Source organism: Arachis duranensis, chromosome 6 (assembly GCF_000817695.3).
Source record: "Arachis duranensis cultivar V14167 chromosome 6, aradu.V14167.gnm2.J7QH, whole genome shotgun sequence".
Taxonomy (NCBI): Eukaryota; Viridiplantae; Streptophyta; class Magnoliopsida; order Fabales; family Fabaceae; genus Arachis; species Arachis duranensis.
The window spans coordinates 54,706,141-54,719,380 of NC_029777.3; the positions used below are offsets into that span (position 1 = coordinate 54,706,141).

General features: G+C 41.9%; 1 non-coding gene across 1 annotated transcript; it reads right to left on the reverse strand.

Annotated features, from left to right (window-relative positions):
* Window positions 1–222: 222 nt before the first annotated feature.
* On the reverse strand, window positions 223–326 carry LOC127739798 (small nucleolar RNA R71). Its single transcript, XR_008000540.1, has one exon. It is a non-coding gene; the product is annotated as a small nucleolar RNA R71 (small nucleolar RNA).
* Between the last annotated feature and the right edge of the window lie 12,914 nt (window positions 327–13,240).

Consider the following 13,240-nt stretch of genomic DNA (forward strand, 5'->3'; position numbering starts at 1 on the left):
CAAGAAGACCCAAATCAACATTTAACCACCTTCCTAAGAATATGTGACACCGTGAAGTCTAATGGCGTCCCCCCAGATGTTTACAGATTGCTCTTGTTCCCCTTTTCACTCAGGGACAAAGCATCTAAATGGTTGGAGTCTTTTCCAAAGGAGAGTTTAACAGCATGGGAAGATGTAGTGAACAAATTCTTGGCAAGGTTCTACCCTCCTCAAAGGATCAATAGGCTGAGAGCTGAGGTACAAACTTTCAGGCAACAAGATGATGAGACTCTCTACGAAGCATGGGAGAGGTTTAAGGATTTGACAAGAAGATGCCCACCAGACATGTTCAATGAATGGGTACAGCTGCATATTTTCTATGAGGGACTCTCGTATGAATCGAAAAAGGCAGTAGACCACTCATCCGGAGGATCTTTGAATAAGAAGAATACCATTGAAGAAGCCATAGATGTCATTGAGACTGTAGCTGAGAATGACTACTTCTATGCTTCTGAAAGGAGCAACACTCGAGGTGTAATGGAACTGAACCATATTGATGCACTACTAGCTCAGAACAAGATGACTGCCAAGCAACTAGCTGACCTTACAAAGCAAATGGCAAAGAACCAAGTTGCAGTAGTCACCACACAATCATCAACCCAAGAAGGAGTAAACACAGAGGAAGGAGGTGAATGGGAGCAAGCCAACTTTGTTGGTAATTCACCAAGGCAAAATTATGATCCATACTCCAAAACTTACAATCCAGGATGGAAGAACCACCCCAACTTTCGGTGGGGAAACCAATAAGACCAAGGCCAAGATCAGAGACGTCAAAATCACAATCCTAACAACCATGCTGTCCACCAACATTCATCACAAAGATCATATCAACAACCACCTAACCACACTCCTCAACACCCATATCAAAACCAGCATGATCACCCTCACTCTTATAATCCAAACCCACCATCATACTCTGAGGATAGACTCTCTAGAATTGAAACCTTACTTGAAGGTTTATGCAAGGAAGTCCAGGACAACAAAGCACTCAAGGATGAGGTGCGAACCAACATCAAGAACCAAGGAGATACCATCAAAAGGTTGGAATCCCAAGTAGGGTATCTATCCCAGCAAATTCCTAAGTCCACTGACAGCTTCCCAAGTGACACAAAGAAGAATCCCAGAGGAGAAGCTAAGAAAGTAAGATGGGAAGAGTGCAAGGTGATCACCACTAGTGATGAAGTGAATGTGGGGGAAGCAGCCACACAAGTAAAACATCTTCAAGACAGTCCAGAAGATAAGCATGAGGAGAAAAATCAGGAACCCAACCCTCCACAGAAGGAGAAGCTAAAAGAAGAGGGTCTGAACCCATATGCACCTTTTCCTTAAAATGTGGTGAAGCAAGAAGAATATACTCAAGGTTCCTTGATATGTTTGCATCTCTTCATATAAACATACCATTCATTAAAGCTCTCCAACAGATGCCCTCATACATTAAGTACATAAAAGAGCTGCTAACCAGGAAGAGTTCATTGAAAGGTGGGCAAACAATACTGATGAACAAGGGGTGCAGTGCTCTCATTCAACCACAGCTACCTATAAAAAGAAAAGACCCAGGGAGCTTCCACATCCCTTGTGCTATAGGCGAAATAAAAATTGACAAAGGGCTTTGTGACTTGGGAGCAAGAATCAACTTAATGCCCCTCTCCCTCATGAAGAAGCTCCAAATCAATGAACTAACTCCTACTGATGTAATTATCAGATTGGCTGACAAAACTCAAAAACAGGCAATAGGAGTAGTTAAAAATGCGATGGTGAAGGTTGGGAGCTACTATCTCCCCACAGACTTTGTTATTCTAGAGATGGAAGAAAGTCATTTCCATCCAATCATCTTAGGGAGGCCATTCTTAGCCACTACTAGGGCACTTATAGATGTGGAACGGGGAGAGCTAATCTTAAGGATACATGATGAACAACTCACTTTCAATGTCTTCAAATCATGGCAAGAAGCAAGTCAAGAAAACAAAGAATCAAGAGAAGAACATAATGAAGCATTGATGCAAGAAACAAGAAGTGAAGCACAAATAACACAATTGAAAATCCCATTGGCTGGAAAGCCATATATTCAGGAAGAACCACATTCAGAGGTAACTCAAAGGGAGCTGAGCCCACCAGAGTCATGCAAAGCTAGCAACAAGGATCCCTTAAAGAAAGAATCTATAGAAAGCAAGACATCATCAAGAGAAACAAGGAGGAAAGTACCCAGAAGATGGAGAAACAAGAAGATCCCTACAGAGAATTTTTCTCCAAGAGATGAAGTGATCTCTGCTCACTATTCAATCATCCCACCTCATCTTCCTACCATCCCATCTCAGCTACCTCAAGTGTACACCATCAACAAAATCTTGTCCCTAGAGCATATGGAGCTTATCAACAAGGCTAATGGACATAGGTTCACTACAAGGGGAGAAGATTTCAAACACTATCAGCCACCTTGACAAGGACCAAATGTCAAGCTAATGACGCTAAAGAAGCGCTTCATGGGAGGCAGCCCATGTTCTATGCCCTCTTCCTTTAATTTCTAATAGTAGTAATAAGGCAAATTTCATGTATTTTCAAATCAATTTTGACAACCAATATAAGACTCCTTTACATGCAGCCTATAGTGCATAATAAGTTTAGTGTTCAAGGCACACCAAGTGGGCTTGAACACACTTTATGAGGTAAAATTATTCCCCAAACTTGTTGCACCATTTGATCACAAACAAGTTTGGTGTACCAACGTTGCATGCATGGGGGGTTTAGTTGTTGATTGATTTGCATTCATGGAAAGCATTTAGCCATTTAAAAACAAAAGAAAAAGATATTTTCTGTTAGCTAGCTCACACCTTAAATTTTCCACCAAAAATTTCAATTAACCATTTGCAATTTTTCTTTGTGTATAGGGAATCAAAAAAGACATTGACGGTACTTGATAGGACAATTAAGGAAGGGAGATTCGGCCACTATACCAAGGAAATCTCACACTTGTCTTCAAGGGGAATATCCTTGGAAGTGTTGCCATGCAACATTGGGAGTTGGATAGCTTTGGGGACCCGAACCAAGACCCTCATAAAAGAGGTGATCCTTGTGCTCATTCAACACCAAACCCCAACCGTCCATTATCAAACAACACCATCAATCCACACCCTTCAATCATTTGCCATCTTCCTATATAAACCCCTTCACACAAACACTATCATTCCTTTCCCTCCCTTCTCTCAGACACACACTTCATTCCCTCTTCCACTAAAGAGTCACTCTCATAAGCCTCATTTTGTGAACCGCAACCATCACCCATGGCATCATCAAGCTCTAACAGGAAAAAGAGGAAGGAACCAGTGGAGAGCATCCCCTTCGATGGAGGGAGATTCAAAACGGCCTTCCATGAGCTCGAGTTCGAACGAATAAAGAACAAAAAGATACCGCCTGAGTTAACATTCCAGTTCAACGAAGATGACTATCCACAAATTCGAGAGAAGATTAAGCAAAGGGATTGGCAAAAGCTCACGAATCCGGAAACAAGGATTAATGCAACCCTCATCAAGGAATTCTATGCAAATGTGGTTAAAGAAGACAAGACCAGGGCCCCCACCTTCAAGAGCTACGTAAGAGGAACAGAGGTGGATTTCAGGCCCAATGCCATAACAAGGGCTCTCCAGCTGAAATCACCACATTTTGTTGAGCTCGGTTATCAAGAAAGAATAAATAATGGCCCCGACAATTATGAACTGGAAGAAATTGTAGGTGACATATGTATTATGGGATCTGACTGGGAAAGGTATTCGGATAAGAGGCCCCGGTTCATCAGGAGAGGAGACCTCATCCCGGAAGCCAAGGGATGGTTTCAGCTTGTGAGACGATCTATCCTCCCAGCTGCAAACAATTCTGAGGTCAACATCACTAGAGCTACTATGGTACATTGCTTAATAAAGGGTGGAGGTATCAATGTGCACAAAATCATAGCTGAGGGAATTCAAGAGTCAGTAGAGAAGAGTGATTCGGGTTCTAGACTTTGGTACCCCAGCACCATCTTTAGATTATGCATGAATGCTAAGGTAGTCTTCGAGGACAGTAATCCAATTTGGGTAAGTCTCGGGAGGTCACTTACACTTCAACGCATAACTCATGTGACACCAGTTCAATAGTAGAAAAGACACCATCTAAGGAAGAAGACAGCAGGAGAAGAACTGGAAGAAGAACCTTTCCAAGAAGAACCCCAACCAACAGAATATCATCAAGAAGGGTACTATGACCCAACCAACATAAATTTAGGTCACATTCGAGGAGCCATTGATGATTTATCTAGAATATACATGGAAGGACAGGAACAACAGTTGCATTTTCAATCTCAAAGAATAGATCGTCAAGAGGAAATGCTATCAAATTGGATGAATCAACTAAGGGAATGGCAAAAATAGCTAATGGAGCAGCAACAAGAGCACTACTCTCAGCTCACTCAAGCCATCAGTCAAGTGTCCGAAAGGCAAGAAAGCCAAGACAAACTCCTCCAAGAACTCAACCAACGTCAGAAAGCTCAGATGAAAGCCTTCAACGAATTCAGTGTGCTCAACGAAGGAAGGCAGCTGCATCGAGAAGAATTTAGCATAAACACTCAGGCTAAGTTAAACTATATGACTGGGCATATGCATAACTTGCACCCTGCCATCCCAATTTATGAGGCAGTTCGCAAGGACTTAACAGAGCAAGAGGAGGTGAAGGTGAAACAACAAAAGGAAACACTAAAAAAGAAAATGGAAGACGCTGGCTTCTGGAAGAAATTGATTGGGAAGAGCAAATGAGCGGGGGAGTCAAGTAGTCAAGAGAAAGACAAGGAAGCAAAAGAGCATGATCGACCTCATGAGTAAAAGGTGGTGGAGTTCCTTCTTGTTATCTACCTTTTCAAGCTTTAAATAAGGAAAATCATGTATGAAATAGAACATGCTTCCATAGTAGTTTAGGATTTTCAATTCTGCATTTAAGTTTCATAGCTCAAGTCTATGATTACTAGTCTAATGTCCCTGGTTTTCAACTTCATCTTGCTTACTTGTATGTTTGTCCCTTAAGCCAAATGAAAAGAAATGTTATCAAAAACAAGAGTGGAGTTATTTTGTGAAGTAAATTTTATATGTTTGTGGTAGGAAGATTAGTAAGCTAAGTTGGTTCACCAAACAAGGAAAGAAGGCAACTATCTACCCTGAATCCTATGCATGAAACACATCCTTTGAGACTAACTAAATAATAAGATCCCAATAAGAAAAGAAAAAGAGCAATAAAAAGGGAAGAGAACACAATAAGAAATAATGCTAGGCACCAATGGTTTTAAGATGGAGGCATGTGTTTGTGGTGCTCATGTATGGGGGATATACTTGGATGAATAAGCTCTCAGAAGTGCCTTATCACTTGGTAACTTAGGTTAACTAACTCAGAATTATCAGCTGAAAGTCCACTATCAAGAGTAACCCTTGCTACAGAACACTTAGTAACCCAAAGAGGTGCTGGACACTAAGGTCTCAAGAAAGAAAAATAACAAACCATGTGCCTGTGGTGTGTATGTATGAGGGATGAAAGCTTATCATAAAGAGTCGCCCTCTTACAGAGCACTTAGCCAAAGAAGGAACGTAATAAATCTTAAGAAAACAAAAGAAGGAAGGATCAATAACTAGGAAGTCTCAGGGGATGTAAACAAGCAAGTGTTCAAGGACATGATAAAGGTCTGAAACCTGGTAAAAGAACGAACCTAAGTTGCTATGCATGAAACTCCATAAAACCAAGGATTTGACTTCCACAATAATGATTCATTCCTCTTGCCTTTTTATTCATCATTCATGTTTCAGTACTTGCTTAGAGACAAACAAGCTTTAAGTTTGGTGTTGTGATGCCAGGGCATCTAGGCCAGTTTCACTGACCTTTTCTTTACTGTTTTAGTGAAGTTTCATGCATTTTCTTAGGAAATAAGCAAGTTTTTAGGTAAAAGAACACTTACATCTTGATTTAGACAAATATTGTGAATTTTACATTATTTCATAAGAATTATGCAAGGAATGAATGTTAGATTGGATAATGCATGATTTCATGACTTGGATTAGAGATTTGATGCACTTTATGTGTGTAATTTCAGGACAAAGGAAGGAAGGAAGAGCCATGTTAGCATCCACGTTAGCCTAGTTAACGTAGGTACTAACGTGGAATAGGGATAAGCCTACAGTGTTAATGAGAAAATTGGACACCAGTAACGCCCTCGAAGCCATCATGAGCCACGTTAATTGCCATGTTAACTACATTAATGTGGTAGTTAACGTGGAGACAAAAAAGACTCCAACGTTAGTGGTAATTGTGATCACTACTAATGCTCCAAGATGTGGACGTTAACTAAGTTAACGTGGACTCTAACGTGGAAGAGAGGAACAATGCCAACGTTAGTGACACTCACCTTTGTCACTAACGTTGGATCAAGCTTGTATTGCCCACGTTAGTGGTCACGGTAAGACCACTAACGTGAAAGTTAACGTGGTGTTGAAGTTGATGAGCCAACGTTAGTGACACTCACCTTTGTCACTAACGTTGGGATGGTATTCATAACCACGTTAAGAGCCACGTTAACTTAGTTAACGCAAGCTCTAACGTGAGGACTAGGGGCACAAAGCAACGTTATTGGGAAAGGTGAGTCCCAATAATGCTTGCGAAGATGAGACATAACCACGTTAAGAGCCACATTAACTTAGTTAACGTGAGCTCTAACGCGGGGACTAGGGGCACAAGACAACGTTATTGGGAAAGGTGAGTCCCAATAACGCTTGCGAAGGTTTGAAAGGCAACGTTAGTGGTCACGTTAGTACCACTAACGTTGGAGTTAACGTGGGCCATGTGGTGGGAACGTTAGTGAGAAAAGTGATTGCCACTAATGTTCTCGAACCCATAATGTCACTCAGCGTTAACGCCACTAACGCCCCAAGCCAAAGTCCATGCTTACATCACTTTCTCTCTGCAACTAAAGTTGAGCCCACTGAAGATTCCCAACTGCATCAACTTAAGGTCAAAGGCCCATATCCAAGACTTGCAGAATTGATTAGAAGACCAAGAAAAGAAGTATATATAGGAGTAGTTTTGAACTAGAAAAGAAATTGGCACATTGGAGAAAACTACACTCTGTATATTTTACTTTTCTACAACTTCTAGAGTTATAATGTATCTCTTCTTCTTCATTTCTATTTTTTAGAGTTATGAACAACTAAACCCCTTTTATTGGGTTAGGGAGCTCTGTTGTAATTTGATGGATCAATCATAGTTTTCATTATTCTTCTTCTTTCTTTTCTCTTTATCTTACTAGAAAGCTTTCGATCTTCATCTAATTGGATTGTTATCTTGGGAAAGAAACTCTCCATAATTGGATCTCCTCTGAGCCTTGAAAAAGGGATGTGGAGATCATGCTAGAAATACTTTCTCATGCTGGACCAAATTGGGGTTTGGATGGGTATTGTGACATTTAACCTTACCAACACTTTGATTTGGAAATACATGTGGTATAATCAGTGACCATACCTCATCTCTTCTTATGAGCAATTAAATCAAGGAATTGGGCAATTGTTCAAGTTTAGAGAGATTGGATTGCCAAGGAATTGGGATTCAATCACTTAAGATTGCCAAGGAGATCAATGAATGCATTGATTGAGGAAGAGATGAGAATGAACTTGATTCGGAGAATGCAATACCTCCTGAACCAATGAATTCTCCATTTCTAATCTTTCCCATTCTCTTTACTTTCTGTCATTTACTTTCATGCTAATCACCCTAATTCCCCCTTTAAGATTCTGCACTTTATTTTCTATCATTTACTTTCCCGCCATTTAATTTTCTGCAATTCTATATCCACTTTCTGCTTAGCTCAACTAGAGCATTCTTCCAATTAAAATTGCTTGACCAATCAATCCCTGTGGGATTCGACCTCACTCTATTGTGAGTTTTTACTTGACAACAATTCGGTATACTTGTCGAAGGAAATTTGTTGAAAGACAAATTCCCATGCATCAGTTAGTAATTCATAATTAAATTATTTACAAAGTAAGAAAGAAAAGAGGAGAAATTGATGGTGAACGGAGAGGGTCCTAAGACTTCCCCCAATCCAACATACCTAATTCTATGAAACTAAGGCCTTTAAATAGGCTCTCCTAAATTATAAACTTAAATGAAATTAAAAATAAATTACAATGAAATAAAAATAAACTATTCTAGATACTTCTTGTGGACTTGATTGATTGATGAGTGTGGCTTGAATGAGAGTTGGAGTGGGCTTGGTTAAAGGTTGGAGGCTACAGGGAGAAGTTGGCGTGTGGTTTCAAGTGCCACTCCCACTTGATTTTGCCCTTTGGAGTATGATCCACTTTGCAATGTTAAAATTATGAAGTTGATTGGGCCTCAGAATGAATGTCCACTATGAAGTATTATATATTGTTGGAAATCCCTGGATGTTAGCTTTCCAACACTTTTAGAATCAACTCATTTGAATCTCTGTAGCTCAAGTTATGCCCATTTGAAGGTGGATAGGTCAGTCTGTCAGGTAGCCTGGCGTGCCATGCCTTAAATGATGCTCTCTAGCCATTAGAACTGGTGTGCCACACCCAAGACTCCAAGTGGCACGCCATAGTGAGATTCTTGAGCTGGCGTGCCACGCCTTCAATATCAAGTGGCACGCCCAGGTTTTGCAACGCTGAAATAATATCCTTTTTCACCTATTGTTTTAACGTCCACCCTAGAGTGTTATAAATCGTTGAAAAGCTCTTGATATCAGCTTTCTAACGCCACCAGAATCAGATCATATGGACCTATACAACTCAAGTTATGTTCCTTTGAAGAAGAAGAGGTCAGACTGGTAACTCTGCAGTGATGTCTTTTGCTCCCTGTGTTTTCGGGGTCAATATCTTCATTAATTCCCGTGTCCATCATACAGTGTTATATATGGTTTGAAATCCCTGGATGTCTACTTTCTAATGGCACTAGAATCTCTCCATTTGTAGTTGTGTAACTCAAGATATTTTCATTTTAATGATAGAAGGTCAGGCTGGCATATGCCCCGGCATGCCACGCCCACTTCTTGGCGTGCCACGCCCATAGTGGGGCTCAAAATCACTCGTCTGGAACTTAAGTCTGGCGTGCCACATCCAAAATACCAAGTGGCATGCCCTCTTTAACATCTTGGCTTCACAAACTTGGCGTGTCACGCCCATAGCACCAAATGGCACGCCCTCTTTGAGACTTGGCTTCACAACTTGGCGTGCCACGCCCATGTGAAATTCTTTACTGGAATGTTGGCTTGGCATGCCACGCCCATAGCTTCAAGTGGCACGCCCAGCTTCATATGTTATTTTCTTCCCTTTTTGTTGCTCTTTTCACCTGAAATTCAACACAAACCCATTTCAAAGCAATGTACCGTAATATATATCATTTAGTTCATGAAATTGCATTGATAAATGTGTTTATGTTCTTTTTATGGTTCTTGTAGATAAGAAAAAGAGTATATGATGCACAATCATCAAGTATGCTTGAAGGATCAAGTGTGGGAAGCCCCCACGAATGTGAAGAGAACTCCGCACTCCCTCCGGATCCACCGGATGTTCAAATGCCAAGTCAAGAACAACATGAGAGTTGAAACCACTACCGCCCCACCTAAAATATGCCTACCTTGATGAAGCCCACAAGTTTCCAGTAATTGTTGCGAAGGAGCTCACTCCCCACCAAGAGGAGAAGTTGCTTCGTGTTTTGAGGAGGAGTGAAAGAGCTATAGGGTGGAGCTTGGCGGACCTAGTGGGCATAAGCCCCTAAGTGTGTGAGCACCGAATCTTCTTAGAAGAAGGAGCTAGACCCGTTCAGCAACCTCAAAGTCATTTGAATCTTACCATTCTAGAGGTTTTAAAGAAGGAGGTAACCCAGTTATTAGAGGCGGACATCATTTACCCCATTTTGGATAGTGAATGGGTAAGTCCCGTCCAAGTTGTTCCAAAGAAGCCTTCACTAGATGTTCAACGACCACAGTGGCAACAAGTCTGGCATTAAACGCCAGTGAGAAAACCCTCACTGGGCATTTAACGCCCATCTTGGCAGAAAAGTTGGCGTTGAACGCCAGCCAAGGAGCACTGGCTGGGCATTCAACGCCCAAACAGGGAGACTTTCGGGCGTTAAATGCCAGTGAAGAACCCCTCACTGGGCGTTCAACGCCCAAAGTCCCAGCCATTCTGGCGCTGAACGCTAGTGAGGAACCCCTCACTGAGCGTTCAACACCCACTAGCCCAGGGAAGGTGGTGTTGAACGCCAGCAAGGACATCCCTGGTGGGCGTTCAATGCCCAAAATGCTAGAGGGACTGGCGTTTAACGCCAGTCAGGGTGGACAGCAAGGGCGTTCAACACCCAATAAGCTGATAGAGCTGGCGTTGAATGCTAGCCAAAGCACACCCTTTGAGTATTGAAAGACCACTCAAGAACCCTCTAGCCCAGAACCAAAGGAAACCATAAAAACTATTGAAGTTCCTTTGAATGCACTTCTACAATGCATAAGTTCTGATGACTACTCATCCTTAGATGAGGGTGAAGACACTAAGGAAGAGCAAGTTGCTCGATACCTAGGAGCTCTTGTGAAGCTGAATGTCAAACTATTCCGTATAAAACCTCTGGAGGAAGAACCTCTACTGCTCACCAAAGTACTCCATGCTTTGGTTCAGCAAGAGCTACCTCAGAAGCTCCCAGACCCTGGATGCTTTCTGATTCCTTGCATCATAGGCACTATGACCTTTGAGAAGGTTCTATGTGACCTAGGGTCAAGCATTAACCTCATGCCACTCTCTGTAATGGAGAAGCTGGGCATACTTGAGGTACAAGCTGCACACATCTCCTTAAAAATGGAAGACAAGACCATGCAGAAGTCGTATGGCTTAGTGGAGGATGTCTTGGTTAAAGTTGAAAACCACTACATCCCTACAAATTTCATTGTCTTGGACATAGGAGAGGATGAGGATGACTGTGTCATCCTTGGAAGACCTTTCCTAGCCACGACTAATGCTATCATTGATGTGGCTAAGGGAGAACTTACCCTAAAGTTAGGGAAGGATCACATCTTATTCAAGTTGCCTCATCCTAATTCTCCCTCTAAAAGAGAGATAACAATGCAATACCTAGTGTGCCAACCATCTCTTTCTGTGCAGAGCTCTGTAGAGCCCCAAACATCAATTCTAAGTTTGGTGTTGGGCAGCTTTCAACAAGCTCTAAGCACAAGGGTCCTAAAAAGAAAGTACCTAAAGGCTGGAGGGACAAGAAACTCCCAACTGAAGGCACCTCACCTGGCATGAGAGTTGTCGTCACTAAGAATCCAGTCCTACCATATGCAGTGAGTCGTGTCCTATATCTTGAGCATGTCAAGCTCATTCATGAGAGGACAGGAAAGAAATTCACTGTCAGGGGCAAAAATCTGAGCCCATACTCACCTTCGTAAGGAGTTAAAGGTCAAGCTAGTGACTTTAAAAGAGCGCTTGTTAAGAGGCAACCCAACTTTACTCAACTTTATTTATTTTATTTTCATTTTGTTTTTCTTTCAGTTGTGAGAGTCATGATCATGTGCATCAGTAGAGAGACAGAATTCACAACAGTGAAAATAGAACACTCCAGAAAGAGTGTTAAAGTTGAACGCCAGGGAAAAAGACCTCACTGGGCGTTCAACACCCCAAGAGGGGAGCCAGGGAGCAGCCCCTGGGCGTTCAAATGCTAGTACAGAGAAGTAAGGAATCTAAATTTCCTAGCCTCATAGGAATTATGGGTCCCAGAGAATCTTCACCTACCCTACTGTTCCGAGGGTTACCTAAAACTGTAGGTCGATCTCGGATGAGATCTTCTGTGTTTGGTCGGAGCCGACGTGTCCTGCAGGTGTACGGCGGCCGGAGCAGGTGTGTCCGACTTGTTGGACTTGGTGGTGGTGCTGATCCTTCGTCCCCGGAGGGTGGGGGGTACCTGCAAGGGACTCCAATACTTAAGTTAGCAAGGGGATTAAGCAGGTATTGAGTAGAATAAGAGTATGAGTTATACCTGGGTGCTCCAGTGTATTTATAATGGTGATATGTGACCTTTTAGATAAGATAAGTTAGTTATCTTATCTTATCTTTTATCTTTGAGTTGAGGTCAGCGTATCTTTCAACGGAACCGCCTTTATCTCTATAGGCTTAGGCCGCAACCCAGGGTATGAACAGTGCCCCTGCTTGAGTTCGATCTTTCCATGAGATCATGCTTTTCAGAGCTTCGATCTCTTTGGAAGTCGTGCTCAAGCATCTATCTAGCTTGTTTCTTCATTGCTTTGCAATCTTTGTAGATTTTCTAGAGGTTTGGTACTTCATAGTCCAACCTCTTTTGAGTGGTAGCGTGGGTTTTCTACCCTTGCCTTCTGGATCACGCCTTGCTTTAAGTTTGTGTTGACAACCCCCTGCTTTGCGAAGTTGTCCTTGCAGCTTGATATCTGGACTTTTAGTGATTTGTCCAATGACTTTTTTAGTGTTCTTTATGTAGAACGTTTTTTAGTCTCGAATGACGTTCGTAGCTCTGTTTGAGATTGTGCCTTTTTTTAGTGGAGTTGTATCCCTTTTGGCTAAGCACTTTTGAGCCTTAAGTTGTTTCCCAACCTTTGGTTTGTTCTTTTTTGAAGTCGTACTTGCGCCTCTTCTTTATCTAACGTCGACCTGTATGACTTTGCCTCTGCTTGAGTTCAGACTTTTCCGTGAGACCGTGCTTTCAGAGTTTCGATCTCTTCGGGGAAGTCGTGCTCAAGCATCCTGACTTTGGTCGATCTTTGAGTAGTTTCTTCTTGTGCGAGTCTGGTATTGCCCCTTTTTACTTTGTTGAGGGGACTTTTCAGCCTTCTTCTGACTTGTTTGTCTTTGCTGTTCGGGCTTTTTAGTCATAATCCAACAACTTTTTTAGGTAGTGTTTCGATGGGGAACCTTTTTATAGTTTGTTTGGATGACTTTTTAGCTCTGTCTTTGAGGCTGTGCTTTTCGCTTTTTAAGTAGTGTCTTTTTTCAAGACTTCGTACCTTTTAGCAAAACATTCCTGGCTTTCCTCCGGCCGTTTGCGAGATGTCTTTGTCTATTTTTGTGGATCTTTGTAGAGTGTCGGTACTTTGTTGTCCGACCTCTTTTGATCACTTCTGATTTTGTCCATTTTCTGCTTGGTCGAGGTGGTCTTGGGCTAA